We start from the raw sequence: 16074 nt of genomic DNA on the forward strand, positions 1-16074 counted from the left end.
TCAGTTTAAAGTATTTTTTTCCCCCTACTTTGTAGCGTCTGCTGCTGGCCAGATTCAGCCTTGTGAGTTTGTTTTTGTTTTTTTGTAAATTAGGGACTGCTGTGACAAAACCCAGTTATGTCTGTGGTGCACTGTTTTAGTTTACAAAAAAATGTTCATGAAGTCCTATTTCCCTGGAAAGAAAAAGAATCAAACTACACAAAGCATAATGTTTGTTTACAGTTTGTTCTTTCGGCTTTCTCTTGGAGGCATGTGACTGCTGCTTCTTTTCCCCTCCATGGCTTTGTTTCTGTTTGTTTACTGGGTGCTGATGACAGACAGATATGCACTGACCTTCCTAAGTATACTCAACCTTTGCATTCACATTCAAACCATGGTGCTACCCTTTATACCACATATCATAGCTCCCACCCCAGACTTGCCAGGTTTGTCTGGGTTTCAGCCAGTATTTTTTTGTTATGTCAGTTACTGATAAATAAAGGCAAATTTAGCATCATTAGATAATCCTGTTCTACCCACTATTTTCAGCAGTGCCCACAGAGCAAAGTCAATGGCTACTCCCAGAGACAGCAAAGCTACAGGTTGAATTTATATTAAACATGAAACATGTATTTCTGTAATCATAATGTTCCAATTGCTGCATTTGTTTGTTGTTTTTTTAACCTCCTGAATGAAAATATGCTATCATTTCTGAGAGAAGTGTACTCTTTGTCCCACTGGTATTTCCCACAGACCTCAGGAGAGAGCTGGCTTTGAAACTGCTGCTTCCCACAACAGTAGAATGGCGCTGAACTATTGCTGTGGGAAGCAAGCATCCCCAGAGCACAGCTTCTGCTGAGTCTTGGGCTAAGTAGGAGGAAAGGACAAGTGGCTCTGCTGCTCATGAGTCAGCCCTTTCCTTTCCTGGATGCTGTGAGTTTCTGTGTTCTTCCTGAGGTCCTAATTTAGCTACTATCACAGCTGCATGATCTAGCTTTGTGTTGGGCAGGGACTGCCCATGGAATTCAGACCTTGTCCAAAGGTGAGAAAACCTGCCGTTTAACAGTGGAATAAAAGCTTTTGTGAGTGGCAAAGCTGGGGCATCTGAAGTGGCAGAAACTCCCCTATTACAAATAATGCCATCCATGAGTGTTGAAGGATTTAACAAGACAGTCTCTGAAACGGAGTAAAAATCCTTCAGGAAGGACAATTTTTTTTTTTTTTTTCTTTGTAACAAGTTGTGGAACAGTGATTCTTTCAGTGTTACCACATCTGTGGCTCGAGACAGCCAGCTGTCACACCTCCACGTAAGCGCCTTGGTGAGCAAGTTCTTCAGCTAAACTGACTAGGCTCAGATGGGATGCCAACAGCAGCTGTGGTCACACCTCTTCATTAAGTCGTGTATGATTCTGTGTAATGAAGAACTCTGTCACCGACCTAATTACAATGAAAAGCAAATTGTAGTGGCTGCCTGCAAGACCCTGTGATTCCAGTAAAGTTTTACCATTGTACTTCTGTACCAGCTTAACATATGACTTTAGTCTGCTTGTGCAGAGATCCAATGAACTAGAGCTCTTATCAAGCTTCTGGGGTAAAACTGACCAAAAATAAAATACTGTACCAAAATCTGCTCTGAGTTATTTCATGTTTCATACACATTTAACTCAGCTATTATGAATTTCTTTTCAGTTGCACAGTGGAAACCAAGTGCACATCTTTTGTCTCGTGTCTCCCAGCTTTAGAAATCTCTTAATTTCTTTTGTTTTTCTTTATGTTATTTCACTAAAGCATCTTTATCTTTTCTGCTCAATATACATTTGATTACTAAATTTAGTGCTTCTCTTCACATGACCTATTTCTTTTGAGTCTTAGTGTTGTTGCTTGGATACGCTTTTCTACATGAGACACTTGGTTTCATCTTGCTTTTTTGTTGTGCTTTGGGCAATACAAATGGATTGTTATTGAATATTTTTTGGGTTTTTAAATGTAGTAGTTGATTTACCAGGCACCTTGGTTTCAGCAGAACTTTAGTCTTTGTAGATCTGTGGGTTTAGGTACAGTATACCCTGTGTAAAATTGAACAGCTTACTATTGCATTTCTTTACAGTCAGTTACAAATATGGTACAATTATGCCAAGTAAAGGCCAATCACTGAGTAATTTATGAGAATACTAATATTTAGAGATAAACAGAGAGAGATTCAGTTTCACTTTTGTAGTGCTGCGGCTGCAAGTTATTTCCTGAAACACCTTACATGAATTTTTCTGTTTTAGTCATGGGATAGGGAAAGAAAGTATACAAAAGGAATAAATCAAGCACTTTCATTGGGACTGAAGTATTCTTACTCCTGTATGGAGTTTTGCTTGTGCAATTTTGAAAAAAGTATAGTAGCCTAGGACAAGAAGAAGTTGAAGGAAGGGTGGCAGAGGCTTTTAGAGTTAAAGAATAACTACCATGTTATTCTCTCATGTGTGGAGAAGTTAAATAGTTTAGAATTCTTGGCCTAGAAGAGTGATGATGGAAAGCAGTACAAGAAAAATCTTTAAAGCAGTGGATGGTGTGGAAAGGTAAACAAGAAGCAATAATTCACAAAACCTCACAATACAAGAATTAGGAGCATCCTGTGAATCATGGTATAGATAAAAAAAAAAATCATCAGGAAAAACTTTTTCATGTGACAGAAATAGTGGAATGTGGTGCTACTGAAGACTGAGACAGAACTGTAGATGAGGGAGTAGGCAATGGGAGGTGTCTCTTGATTGGCATTGAAGATAGTGGCCAGAGACAAATCGCATCTCAATCCTTCGGTCACTGATTGCTGGAAGCCTAAGAAAACAACAAGAAGGTTCAGCGCAAGTTGTTAGATTTTTGTATGGCTTGTATCCTGATTTACATAATGTATAAATGTATGTAATGTCTGGCCTATGCTGCTGCATCTACACTGCTACTTGTAACTATGCTAATTTGATTAAACGTAGCACACATTTACCTCCCTGTGCCACAGGCATATCTTGATTTTGTTCTGTAGGGTTGTCATGTACAGCAATTCTGAGAAGAAAGGGGAAACTTTTAAAGTTTACTCTTGTCAAAACGTTCCATGTGCTTACTGTTGTGTGGCTAAGTAATCATACTGATGTGAGTGTTTATTTAATACTGCATATTTTCTTTGTGGGCACACCCAAAGTTTCATTATGGTTTTTACTGCTGGAGAAATAATAGAAAAACGTATGTATGAAGGTGTTAATGTAGGCTGTGCGAAAGAAAAAAATAATGTTTGCTAATCAAAATGAGAAAAATGTATGCAGTCATGTCCTTGATGGGTAGCTTCTTGTGTAGACAGCTGTTGGCTTTTGAGGCTGATGCAGAACACTCATCTCTTTAGAAGACAGATAAAATGCCCACCTAGCTAGAGAAGCAAAAACTTAAATAAGCTGCTTAAACATGCCTTTCTAGTACCATTTTCACTGCTGTGTGGTGTATCTTTCCTGTACTCCCACTGTTGCTTCAGAATGGTGCAGGTCTGTCTTCAGTTCTGTGGTGTCTCTGCCAGCCCTCTGCAGATATCTTTGATACCCAAGGGTGTGTCAAGTGACACTAGATCATGCAGATAATCTCTGTGAATGGCAGCTGAAAGGTCGCCTGGGGAGCTTCGGCTGACACTCCTTCAGGTAACAGGAGTGTGGAGGAACCTATCTGGGGAACCAATTCCTCACCTAGATGTGTCAGAGCACTGATGTGCAGCCCTGAAAATAATAAACATTTGTATTTCAGTTACATGGGTTGAACTTAGTGGAGTCTAGACAAATAAATCACATTAAAAAATCAGGTATATGTGAGTTACGTAGGAATGGACTCCTCACTGAATAGAGTACATGTACTGGATACATTACTTGGATTCAATTTTTATTTGATTTTGGTGTCTAGTATGGAACAAGCTTTAGCACAGGTATTAAAGTTTAAGCTATTGTTTCTTCTGGACTTTTAAGGAACTATCATTATTTTCAATTTTCTTTCTTATTCAAATATGTGCAAATGATGTTGAATTTGTCCTATACCATGCATGGACATTTAAAATAATGAATAAATGTATATGGCTTTTGAAATTAAAACCCCCAAACTGGTGAAATACCTTTATTACCCACTGTATCACTCAGAAAATGAATGATGTCACAGTGACTAAAACAATAATTAAATGTAATCATCCCATGACAAACAATAAAAAATTTAACAAAACAATTGCAGATCTATATAACATAATCAAAGAAGATAGTAATATAGAAAGTAAGCTGCAATATGTCAAAAAAAAAAAGTTATATTGTGCAAATAATATTACATCTTACTGTAAGAGCTCTGTATTTTTAAAACCAACGTTTACACTTTTGGGAAATTTAAATATAGTTTTTCTTCATATTTATCATAAACCATTACTTTGGTCAAACAACAAAGTCCCATGAGTATTCTGAGGTCTCCTGAAAGACCAATTAACTAAATGGGGCACAAATACTGTCCATTGAAGGCAAAACACCTTTCACCTTTGAATTTAAGGTCCTCCTTTAAAAAGTCAGAGAGGGATGTATATTTGTTTGCTTTGCTAATGATCAATGTAAAGATCCAATGTATCTGCTAACACAGTATTGCTTATTAAGTGGTGCCTAAGCAAAAGATAAGGAAAATCCAAGTATATTTACAACATGTCTTTTTTCTGGCTGGATGATGCTGATATCTGTACTATCCCAGCATGCTAGGTCAGTGCTGCCAAGGGGATGATCACCTTCAGTGCGGCATACTGTTACTGACACCATCTAGTATTGCCAGTACCCATCTTAATTCTGCCATCTACCAATCACCCTGCTTCTAAGAATGTTAAATGCCCAGAATGTTTTAGATCAGATGTTTTAGATATTTCAAACCTAGGTTAGTGTGAGTTTCCAGTTTCTCTGAATTGGTAAAGCTTTGCAGCTGCACACATTCTCAGCCATTTCAGAGTATACAACCTATTAAGCTGGAACTGGCCCAGAACAGCCTGTTCTACCAGTTGTTGCACAGATCCAGATTTCCAGACATACAAAGATACTCAATTCTGCAGGTCCTGCCTATCTGACATGTGGAAAACCATCTCTCTGAACATATTGTTAAATACCACTAAGGGCAGCTTTTCAACCCTTACCACCAGTCCTTTATAAATGCATGAGAGGGTGCCTGAGGGATTGCAGGTGTTACTTGTGCGCTTACACTGGCATGGTGACTGCTTGGGGATGCCTGAAACCACCTCACTTAGTCTGGAGGTGGGATTTGAGTTCAGACAAGCTGGTTCAGCTGGGGGACAGAACCAGCCCTGCTTCTTACTCTTACTTCTGTTAGCAAGATGTCAGCTTCAGAGTGACAACATAAATGGGTGCTGACAGTCACTCAGTATTTCCCAGCATTTCCAGAGCATCCGGAAGAGCAGTCAAGTTCTCTCACAGTTAAGCGAGAAAGAATCATGCTGTTGCAGGTGTGGGTTTCATAAAGCAGTTGATGAATCCTCCCACACCTCCACACTGGCCTTCACCAGGTCGTTCCCTGCTGTAGTCCAGGGAACTGGTGCTATTAGCGCAGCACTGCAGCTTGTCTCAGAGCCACCAGTCCCAGGCACCTGGGAAGAAGCTGTGGCTGTCTCTAAGAGAGGTACATCTCTGCCTGCACTGCTGGACCACGCTGCTGTGTGTACCTGCAGGGCACTGTGTTATTGCCAGACAGCTCAGGGTGTGCACCTGCAGTGCATGGCCCTACACACAAGAGAGAAGCCTTCATCTGCTGACTTTGTGCAGAGCCTCCATGCACCCCAGTACTGCAGTCACTTATAAAGCTTAACGTTCCCATGGGTCCTAGGGCCTTGCAGGCGGTACTAGTGAGACTCGCTGTGACTCACGTACAGCTTTAAATACACCCACTCACACCTAGGCTGGACTGCCTGAGATTGTCTGTACCCAGACATCTGACACCCTCGTTAAATCTGAAGTGAACACAGACTCCTGATTATATAATGTAATGCCAAAGTAAAACATTCTTTTTCCTGAAAAGGGAAGAAACCCCAAATGCAACTTACATTCCATTCTCTGTTTTTAGTACATGACTTCAGATCCCCCAGTCAAAAGATTTTTAAGGGCAACATTAATTGTTAATATTTTTTTGACTTGTACTTGACATTTGACATTATGAATGGAGAATAATTTAATGTTTTGCTTAGATTATTTCACTGTTGTACCAGCACAAGGGAGCACTCCCTTCTGAAACTTAAAACAGGGCAAATACTACACTCTTCTGCCATTCCCTCTTGACAAACACTAGACATCTGCTTCAGAAGGAACTGAGAACAGAAATAGAATTTCTGTTTTCTACCACATTGCATTTCTAATTGCTGATTGGAGATGATTTTTACTAAAATAAATTTTTCCTAAAATTAGGTTTGCTATATCTGAGAGTGCTTCAAATCAGATTATAGAATTAGATACTACAGAAATAAAAGAGAAATTCAAAAACCTTGATAAAATCAAGGTTTTTCTGTACAGAGTTGTAGTACTAGATTTTAAGTGAAACACTTGATACTAAGAAAGATAATATACTAGTCTCTAATAAATATAAATATAAATTTAAAGATAAATAATATAATAATAAAAATATAAATAATAAAATATCTTTGCCATTACAAATATTTTGTATCTGGTGTTTTTGAATGTATGACTATAGCAGACAAGTCAGGTTAAACATTTTTTCAGATTCACTTTGAGTGCCTTTTGTTCCCCTGAACTGCCAGAAGATATCATATATCTTTATTACCCTGTGCTCTGAACATTTGATGACAGCACTGGGACCCACGTGAACGCAGATGTTGAAAAACTGTATCTGACTTTGCATTCAAGGAACTAGCTGGATACCAAAAGTACATGCTGAACTAGATCAGCACATGCAGTCTGTTAACAATAGCATATGCTCACCTCCTAGTTCTGTCAGTACTTTTCTCATCAGTACACTGTAGAAGAGACCACAGCAAAAGGCTTTCTCTTTTGACTCATCCCATTTTTCTTTAATACCTAGTCTTACTTCAGTGATTGCTAAAATGTTTCACTGAATATTTCAAATGGTGCTATTTTAATTAGTTTAAGACATTTTTCTTGGTGTTGGTTTCTAAGGGGACAAGGGCCATAATTTTCTTAAGTCAAATGATCACATTTATATTTTGATCAAAAAGTTAAGAGTGATTTATTCAAGGCCTGCAATTTTTATTTCTGTTTTGAAGTCTTTGGTCAGTAAACACCCGTATACATGAAATTGGGGTCATCTGAAAATGAAGGTAAAGATATGAATCTGAGTATGTAGATGTAGTATGTAAAACTAGACTGACATCAGTAATAATGATAAGTTTGGGCCCTTAGAAATAGCAGTTAATAGCTGTAGAATATCTTTAGTTTTGTATTTTTATAGTTTTGTCATTTTCCAAGCAATGGTGAGAATGGTCAAATAAACAGGTGTACAATTCATACTAGGGGAGAGCAGTTAAACAAAGAAATTATATGCAGACTTGGAAATGTATCTTACAGTGCAACATGTATACTGCATGAAAGGAAAACAGATCTCAGTGTCTTTAGATTTTTAGATTTAGATTAGCTGTTGAATAGCTGTCAAATCTTTGATTGCCTTGGCAGCAGTATGCCAGTGCTACAGCCCTTGCCTAACTATGTAAGTGAACATATTTCCCTAGAGAAATCAGTTTATGACACTGTCAAGAATCAGCTAGAAGACCTACAGAACCCATCTTTTCATAATCAAGAGCTCCATAAAAGACCAGTTCCCAAGTTATGTTTCAAGTTACTTAAAAATTAGAGTAAAAAGGATTGTATAGAGGTGTGATATTTGCAATCAATATAGATAACTTCATGAAGTTGTCTGTCAGACCACATTGAATAGTTCACAATGATAAAAACCACCGTGTACATATCTGATGTCATTTGGAATGGCTGATGGTGTTCCTTCTCTCTGATTTTGGTTTGCCTTAAAGCCTCATGCTGTGGCTGTCCAACTGCTGAATTCAAGCACAAGAGGTGAAAGACAACTGGAATCATTAACTTCTGCAGCCCTCCTACAGCAATTCCCATTCATAATTCAGAGCCCTCAGCATAGGACTGTAAGGGGTTTTATCATGTTGTTATCTTCAGTGAGTATTACTTTGAAGGTAGTGGCTGGAAGGACTTTTACTGAATAACAAATCCCTGAACTTGATGTGCCCAAACCTTGCTCAAGCTCTTTCAGCTTTTTAGAATAATCTTCATTCGCTTCCTAAATCCAGGCAGAGATATTATTAAAACAGGTATTTGAAAAACACAGAAGGCTGCATCAGATAATACAGTCAGGGACTGTCTCTGTGAGGCACAGCCCCAGGCATGGCATCATGGCTACTGGTGAATCCAGACTGCACATTTTATTAGAATGAGTTAAATTATGCTATCCAGTAAATCACAGTAATTAACCAATTAACTATGCAGTACTGCTTCTAGCCATGCACTAAGAGATAAACCAAACACATTCTGCCCAGGTGGAATGACAGACACCATTCTCTACAACACAAAATATGCAAAGAAAGAAAATGACCTTAAAATAAAAATATAAAAAAAGTACAGCTTTCCCCCCTTTTTTTTTCCCCTGTTTTTGCAGGACATGCTAAATGCAGCCTTTACAATTGATGAAGTCTCCAGATGAGAGAAAAAAAAGGTGTCGTATGCCAGCCACTGAATAGAGGACCAGTATTCATAGAATATAGGATGCTGTTCCACAGCAGGTGGATGTTGAAGTCTAGAAAACTAGGAATGAAGGGGTAGCTAATAGAAACAGAAGGCCATATAGATTAATCAGAAGCACTGTAACCTCAGTAACCTCATGGCTCCATTTGTCTAAATGCAGAAAAATTCAGCCTTTACATTAATTCATGTATTATTTTCACAAATTCAGGGAGGGCCTGTTAGCCAAGATTCTAGGCTGCCATTTGGGGCATCCTAAACGTTGACACATGCATCTCAAAAGAAAATCAGAAAGGATGCATTGTTTTCAAAGTTCTGTGATGAAATTTTGAAACACTTCTTTATGTATAGTAAAATTACTGACTTTATTCAATTTCCCAAAACATGAAGATCACTTGGCTTGCTGGATCTCCCTCATCATTGCCCAGCTATCCAGGCTACTCTAATACTGAGGAAATAAACATAGAATCATTTAGGCTGGAAAGGACCTCTAAGATCATTGAGTCAAACTGTTAACCCAGCAATGCGAAGTCCATCACTAAGCCATGTCTTCAAGTGCCACATCTATGGATTTTAAATACCACCGGGGATGGTGACACAACCACTTCCCTGGGCAGTCTGTTCCAAGCCTTGAAAACCCTCTCAATGAAGAAATTTTTCCTCATATCCAACGTAAACCTTCCCTGGTGCAACTTGAGGCCATTTCCTCTTGTCCTACTGGTTGCCTGTGAGGAAAGGTCAACCCCTACCTTGCTACACACAACTTTCAGTGGTTGCAGAGAGTGATAAGGTCTCCTCTCCAGGCCAAACAATCCTTGATCCCTCAGCTGCTCCTTATAGGACTTGTGATCTCATCCTTGCACCAGCTTCATTTTCATTCTCTGGACTTGCTCCAGCATCTCAATGTCATCCTTGGAGTGAGTGGCTTAGAATTGGACACAGGACTTGAGGTGCAGCCTGACCAGTGCAAGGTCAAGGGGGAGATCACTGCCCTATTCCCGCTAGTCACAGTATTTCTGATACAGGCTAGGATGCTCTTTGCCTTGATAACTTTAAATTTATTTTTCTTCACATATAAATGATGAATCACATCTTACGCATGTTTTATCTTTTACTTGCTCCTCCTGGGTAATAACCGTTTCATTCACTTCTTCCTGGCTTAGGCAGGCTGATCCTCCTCTTTTTATGTTGTTTCCGTTTTGTTTGACAGGATACGGCTTTTTGTTCCCTGATGATCTTATTTGGAAGCAGATACCTAAGTTAAAACTAAATGTTTCTAATCAGATGGACACAATGTAAAGTGGAAGAGATGTGTCTTCCTGCACCTTACAAATTACAATCAATCAGCTTTGTTGCTCAGTGTTTATGAATCAAACATCTCATACTTTGACACAAACAGTACATGTACTGCCTGAACACACTTATGTGAAAATTCCTGTAAGAATGTAAAAACTGTGCCAAGTGTGACTCAAAAATAACTTACCCTCCATTTGAAAGAATACAATTTAATAATGTTTATTTGCTTTTGGAAAGATCCTGTATAATCTAACAAAATATGTCACTGAAAATTGGTAAAATGTCACTGTACTTTACTCTGACACATTGATTGAAATTTAATTACTAATATTTTAATGTAATTATTATTAATGACATAATAAGGTAATTTAATGTTAGCCTTAAACTTTAGGTATCTCATCATCCATTTTTTACGCAATTAATATGTCATTAGCTTGTGAATTAAAATGATATTTTGCTGTTAGTTGCTCCTTACTTTTATGATAATAAAGTGTTCCAGTATGGCTCAAAACCTAGCTAAAGGTAAATCTTATGAGAATGATTGCTATTATATATGACTTCAGATAAAAGTCAGTATTAATCTCATTATGTGTCTTTGTGAAATGTGGTTGCCCTACTGTACATACATCTACTTGCATTTGAATTAGTGAGGACTGCTGTATGGAAAGGTGCTTTCCTTGTGCCAGCTCTTTAACCTTTATCTCAGTTTATTTAAATCACTGAAAGAGAACAAAGCAAAACAAACCAAAAGTGGGTGGGTGGTTTTCTATGGAGCTGGTAGATTGAATGGACTCAGATGCATCTGGTGAATGCCAGAGTTGGCTTAAGTGTGGGGCAGAGCCTCAGATCTGACAATGTGGGTACAGGGAGAAGGAAATTCTAATGGTGGACTGGGAGTGAGATCTCACCCTTTTAGTGGCAGTGAGATTCTGGATGGGCTCAGCTAGCCATTGAACTATACCCAAAATATGGTTGAAGTTTCAACCTGGTGTAAAAGCCAGTTTCACTTCATGTTAAGTTAATGGATTCTTAATTTATTTAAGTACTGTGGTAGTCATTAGTCCAGGGAGAAGAGAGTTAACCACAGAATCAAAAATAAATTGTCTGCTCTTGAAATTTTCATGGATTCTTCTTTTGTCTCTATCTTTTTCCCCTTTTTCTTCTTGCCTTACCACAGCTCATCCATTCTACTATGTCTGCAGTCTGCATGGTGCTTGACAGAGACAGACCATGAAAACGCTATAATCAGCTAGCAGAATCACAAGGCTGGACTACAGTCACTAAGAGATACAAGCTTGGGATTTATATTTAGAAGTAGGGCTAGTGCAGTTTGCAATTTAGGATGGGAATATCTGATTCATCTTTAAATTAGATAATCCTCTTAAGAGCAAATTTCTAGCCTCTACAATACTGTGATTGGCACAAAGTAATTTACTTTTTGCCATAGTGGTGAGACTGTTTCCACTGTGCCAGCAATGTATGTGTGTGTAGATTACTTTGTAGACACATCCACCATCTACTTATGAATCCTATTTTTCTTCTGTGAATACAGCATTATGTGCTGTTATGCATGGCTAGCAAAATGTGAACTTTCTAGAGAGAAACTGAGAGTGTAACAGTAAAGAATTCATTGTGTAGAATTCATTGTGTAGCAAGAATGTGACACCTAGTGGATGCACGACATTGAGGAAATGTGACAGTCTCATCAAGCAATATTGCCATAAAGATGACCCTGTCCAACAGAAAGATTAATTTGAAAGCAGAAAAGAGATTGATTTTGAATGATTATTTGCATGGGACAAAGTAACTGGATAACATCAAGTCCCCACTGAAAACTCACAAATGTAGAAGGTGTCAGAGATAGTTTTAAAAGAATTGTTTGTAAACTACTAGAAGGCTGAAAATGTCAGGCCAAGAGACCAGAGGCCCAAAGCCCATGAAGACATTGTGGATATTCGTGAGATGCACCATAACTGGAGACATGCAACATACAAAACACAAGAATAAGGTCTAAACCCCCCTTTTAGTTAAACCCACCTCTCTGTTACTGCAATATTACTTCTTCAGGAAGTGGGAGTTTTCACAGTAGGTGATGCTCAGAGATGAATGACTATATGGTGAGGCCACTGGAAGCTGGACAAGACTGAAACAGTCTAAGAATAGTTTAAGAAGCCTGACATTCTGCCCAAACTATGTGATATAGACAGTGTCTGTCTTCTACACTCCATTGCAGTCTTTAGTATCTAAATTTCAAGTATTTGCATCTCCCCATTTTCCATGGTGCCCTAGACCCTCACCCCTTCATTGGCTATAAATATTTGAAAAATTCATCACGAAAAGCTAGTATTTTATACTCGCTACCAAGCACAAATCAAAATTTCATCACAAAATGTACACACAAATATCTCTATTTATTTCAAAATAAGCTGAAAAGTCTTCCCCAAGCCCTGCAGGGGAGCATGCTTTGCTGGCCACATCTTTTACCTGCCACCACTGCATTACAGTCACATTTCTCACTTCCTAGCTACAAATGGATGCTTGGAACTATATTCTCTGCAAAAGTCTTGGTATCAGAATGTGAAAACGGTCTCTTTTCCTGTACAAAACAATGTTTGGAAAAGTAACTGACCCACCTGAAGTGCAGAATTTTTATAACTCAAGCTCCAGGAGGAGGTTTGGCCCATGTCCAGAGAAGGACAGTGTGTCCAGGTGGTGAGGAAGGCCAATGGCATGCTGACATCTACCAGGAATAGTGTGGCCAGCAGGACTGGAGAACTGGTTGTCCCCCTGTACCTAACACAGGTGAGGCCACATCTCGAGTGCTGTGTCCAGTTCTGGCCCCCTCAATTCAGGAAGGACATTGAGGTGCTGGTGTGGGTCCAGAGAAGGGCAGATAATGGAGTTGGTGAAGGATCAGGAACACAAACCCTATGAGGAGTGGCTGAGGGAGCTGGGGTTGTTTTGCCTGCATAAGGGGAGACCACATCGCTCTCTACAACCACCTGAAAGGAGCATGTAGTCAGGTAAGGGCTAGTTTCTTGTCCCAGGAAACTGGGGCAGGACAAGAGCAGGTAGTCTCAAGCTGTGCCAGGTTAGAAATCAGGAGGAATTTCTTCACAGGTTGAATAAATATTGGAATGGACTATCCAAGGAGGTGGTGGAGTCACCATCCCTGGAGATGTTTAAGGAAAGACTCAGTGTGGCACTCAGTGCCACGGTCTGGTTGACACAGCGCTGTTCAGTCACAGATTGGACTCGATGGTCTTAGAAGTCTTTTCCAACCTAATTGATTCTGCAATTCGGTGACAGGAGGCAGCACAGGCAACAAAAGGTGGAAATAAACAAGAGGATGAAGTGTGAGCTGGCGGTCCATACGAGCGTTGCTGAAACACTGACACTGGGGCGTTTTTAATTCACCGACACCGGAGCATTTTGGAAGGCCGCAGAAGGGGCGGCCGGGCCCGGTTGGGCCGGGCAGGGCCACGGCGAGGGGCGTGGCCGGCGGCAGCGGCGGGCGGTGTCACGCTGGGCCGGCCCGGCGCCCATCCTGGCAGCGCCCGGTGCCTGCGGCCCGCCCTGCCCTGCGGATGTGGAGCCGGCACCGCCGGTGAGTGGGGAGCGGGCGGCCGGGACTCAGCGGGAAGGGGCTCTGGCTGCCTGCGCCGCCGCCAGGGGAGGAGCCTCCGCCCTTCCCGCCCACCCCGCCGCGGCGAGGAGCCAGTGCCGAGCCTGGGCAGCCGTGACACCTCCGGCGCTTCCCCCGCCGCCCCGGCAGCGCTGGGGGTGGTGCGAGCGGCGGGCTGCGCGGTGGGCTGCGGGGCGAGCGGCGCAGGGCGGCGGCCGGCGGGGAGCGCGGCCGGGCCGGGGGCAGGCAGTGAGTCACCGTCACCGGCCGTGCTGGCGGCGGGGCCGGCCGGGCTGCTCTCCTCCCCGCTCTTTGGGTTCCTAAAAAAGGAGAGCCAGCCGCAGTCTGGCAGTGGGAAGGAGCCGCGATGGGCCGCCTTAGAGCGGGCACGGCCCGGACGTGGCCGGCGCCGCTGGGCGGTGAGCCTGGCTCTGACCAGCTCCGCACCGACACGCCCTGGAAAAGGGCTGCGGCTCCCTCTGCCCTGAGCTGACAAGGTGGTCCTTGGTCATGGGTTGGAGTCCATGGTTCCAGAGGTCTTTTCCAACCTCATTAATTGCGACAGCCACGCCGTGAGAGCCGAAGCTTGGGGGTTTGAGGGCCTTTTTGGGTTGTTGCCCGTGCTTCTGGGTCAGTCGCTAGTTACACAGTATGTAGGATGAAAAAAGAGGCCAGATAACCTCCCAAATTACCTTCCATAGGGTATGTGCTGGGCGTTGGACAGCCTGTTAGGAAAATGCATTTGGAAATCACACGATTTGGAAGAGTGCTTCAGCTCTGTTGTAGTTTTCAGTGGTAGTAAGCCTAAAAATAACAGACTTACTGAAAGCCTGAAAATAAACTGAAAGACAGTAGTTTTGCATTAGATATTAAGAAGAAATTCTTTGCTGTGAGGGTGGTGAGGCACTGGAACAGGTTTCCCAGAGAAGCTGTGGATGCCCCATCCCTGGCAATGTTCAAGGCCACGATGGATGCAGCTCTGAGCAACCTGGTCTAGTGGAAGGTGTTCCTACACATGGCAGGGGAGTTGGAACTAGATGATCTTTAAAGTACTACCAAACCATTTGTTGATTCTGTGATTCTTACACAGTCACCATGCCAAGGACGATGATTCTGAATAAATGACAGGAGCCAAGTCCACTGAGTAGCGCACTGTTTATTAAAAAGGCTGTTTTCAAGAGATAACTGTTCTGCAAAGTGATATTCGTAACCAGGCTGTAATATTTAATAATTATCTAGTGTTTTTCATACTTTGAATTCTTTAGAAATGGCAATATACACAATGTGTCAGGCGTAATTTTAGCAAACCACTGCAAACCCCTGATTATGGATAGTGATGCATTAAGGTGCAGTGACTTGTAAAGACAGTGTAGTTAGTCACTGACAAACTCAGTTACAGTGCCTCATCCCCGATTGTTTTTCTCTGTCTGATTCATTCTGTTTGTGCAGATACACATCTGAAATTTTTAAAAACACTTCATTAATCCAGTGCAATTTTTTAAAAGGCATGAATACTTGGGTTCAAAGCTGTAAATCTCTATGTTGCAGAACTGTGTGCATGTGAAAAGGCAAGTGAAATTAACCAAAAACCCCACTGAAATTTGGCTTGAAAGATTTTTCTGCAAGTCGAAATTGACAAGTTGAAAAGACTTATTTATTATGATATGCATATGTTTACAGTATCACTGTATTTTGTAGAATAATTTATAAGAAATACTGGAGACTGATTTGCCCTTGAATCAAGGAAGCACAATGGTCATAAAAGCTGAACTACATCCTTAGAGCAACTTCCTTATGAATGAAGTATTTTAACAGGAGTGGGGAAAATGCTTAAAGGAAGTGGGTAAATTCCCTTCTTCAGGCAAGTTACTAGCAAAAAATTCACCAAACCTTCCCCTCACTTTTAAACTTGGTAAATTAAATCTGTCATAGGTTTTTTGTTTGGGTTATTTTTACTTTTTTTTATTTTTTTATGGAACAGGTTAGTTATACCAGATTTATTCTTTTTCATCGACATCTCTAAGTTGCTTTATGAAGCATGATACAATGATCTCTGTAGAATAATTTATATAAAATTTGTTAACAATTCAAAAGAGAAGTGCCTGGGGTTGTTCAGCCTGAAGAAAAGAAGGCTTAGAGGAGACCTTATCAGTCCCTACAGCTACCTGAAAAGAGGTTGTTGCAAGGTGGGAGTCTGCCAAGTAACAAGTGATAAGACAAGAAAAAATGGCTTGAAGTCATGCCATTAAAATTCTGTGAAAAATTTCATCATGGAAAGGGTTTCCAGGCATTGAAGCAGGCTGTCCAGGGAAATGGTTGAGTCAGCATCCCTGAAGGTATTTAAAAGATCTGTAGATGTGACTCTTGGGGACATTGTTTAGTGGTGGACTTAGAAGTTCT

The 16074-nt window shown here is 40.9% G+C and overlaps 1 protein-coding gene across 3 annotated transcripts in view; it reads left to right on the forward strand.

Moving 5' to 3' along the window:
• The first annotated feature begins 13556 nt into the window (after positions 1 to 13556).
• ANO10 (anoctamin 10) overlaps positions 13557 to 16074 on the forward strand; it is a 121396-nt gene continuing 118878 nt past the window's right edge. The window contains exon 1 of one of the 3 annotated variants that reach the window (XM_058833333.1): positions 13557 to 13656. The gene's annotated coding sequence lies outside the window, so the exon portion shown is untranslated. Of the gene's footprint in view, positions 13657 to 13817; positions 13924 to 15843; positions 16011 to 16074 lie in introns of those variants that run through there. The other 2 variants (XM_058833334.1, XM_058833335.1) reach the window with 2 other exon arrangements.

The sequence above is a fragment of the Poecile atricapillus genome, chromosome 2, assembly GCF_030490865.1.
Source record: "Poecile atricapillus isolate bPoeAtr1 chromosome 2, bPoeAtr1.hap1, whole genome shotgun sequence".
NCBI lineage: Eukaryota > Metazoa > Chordata > Aves > Passeriformes > Paridae > Poecile > Poecile atricapillus.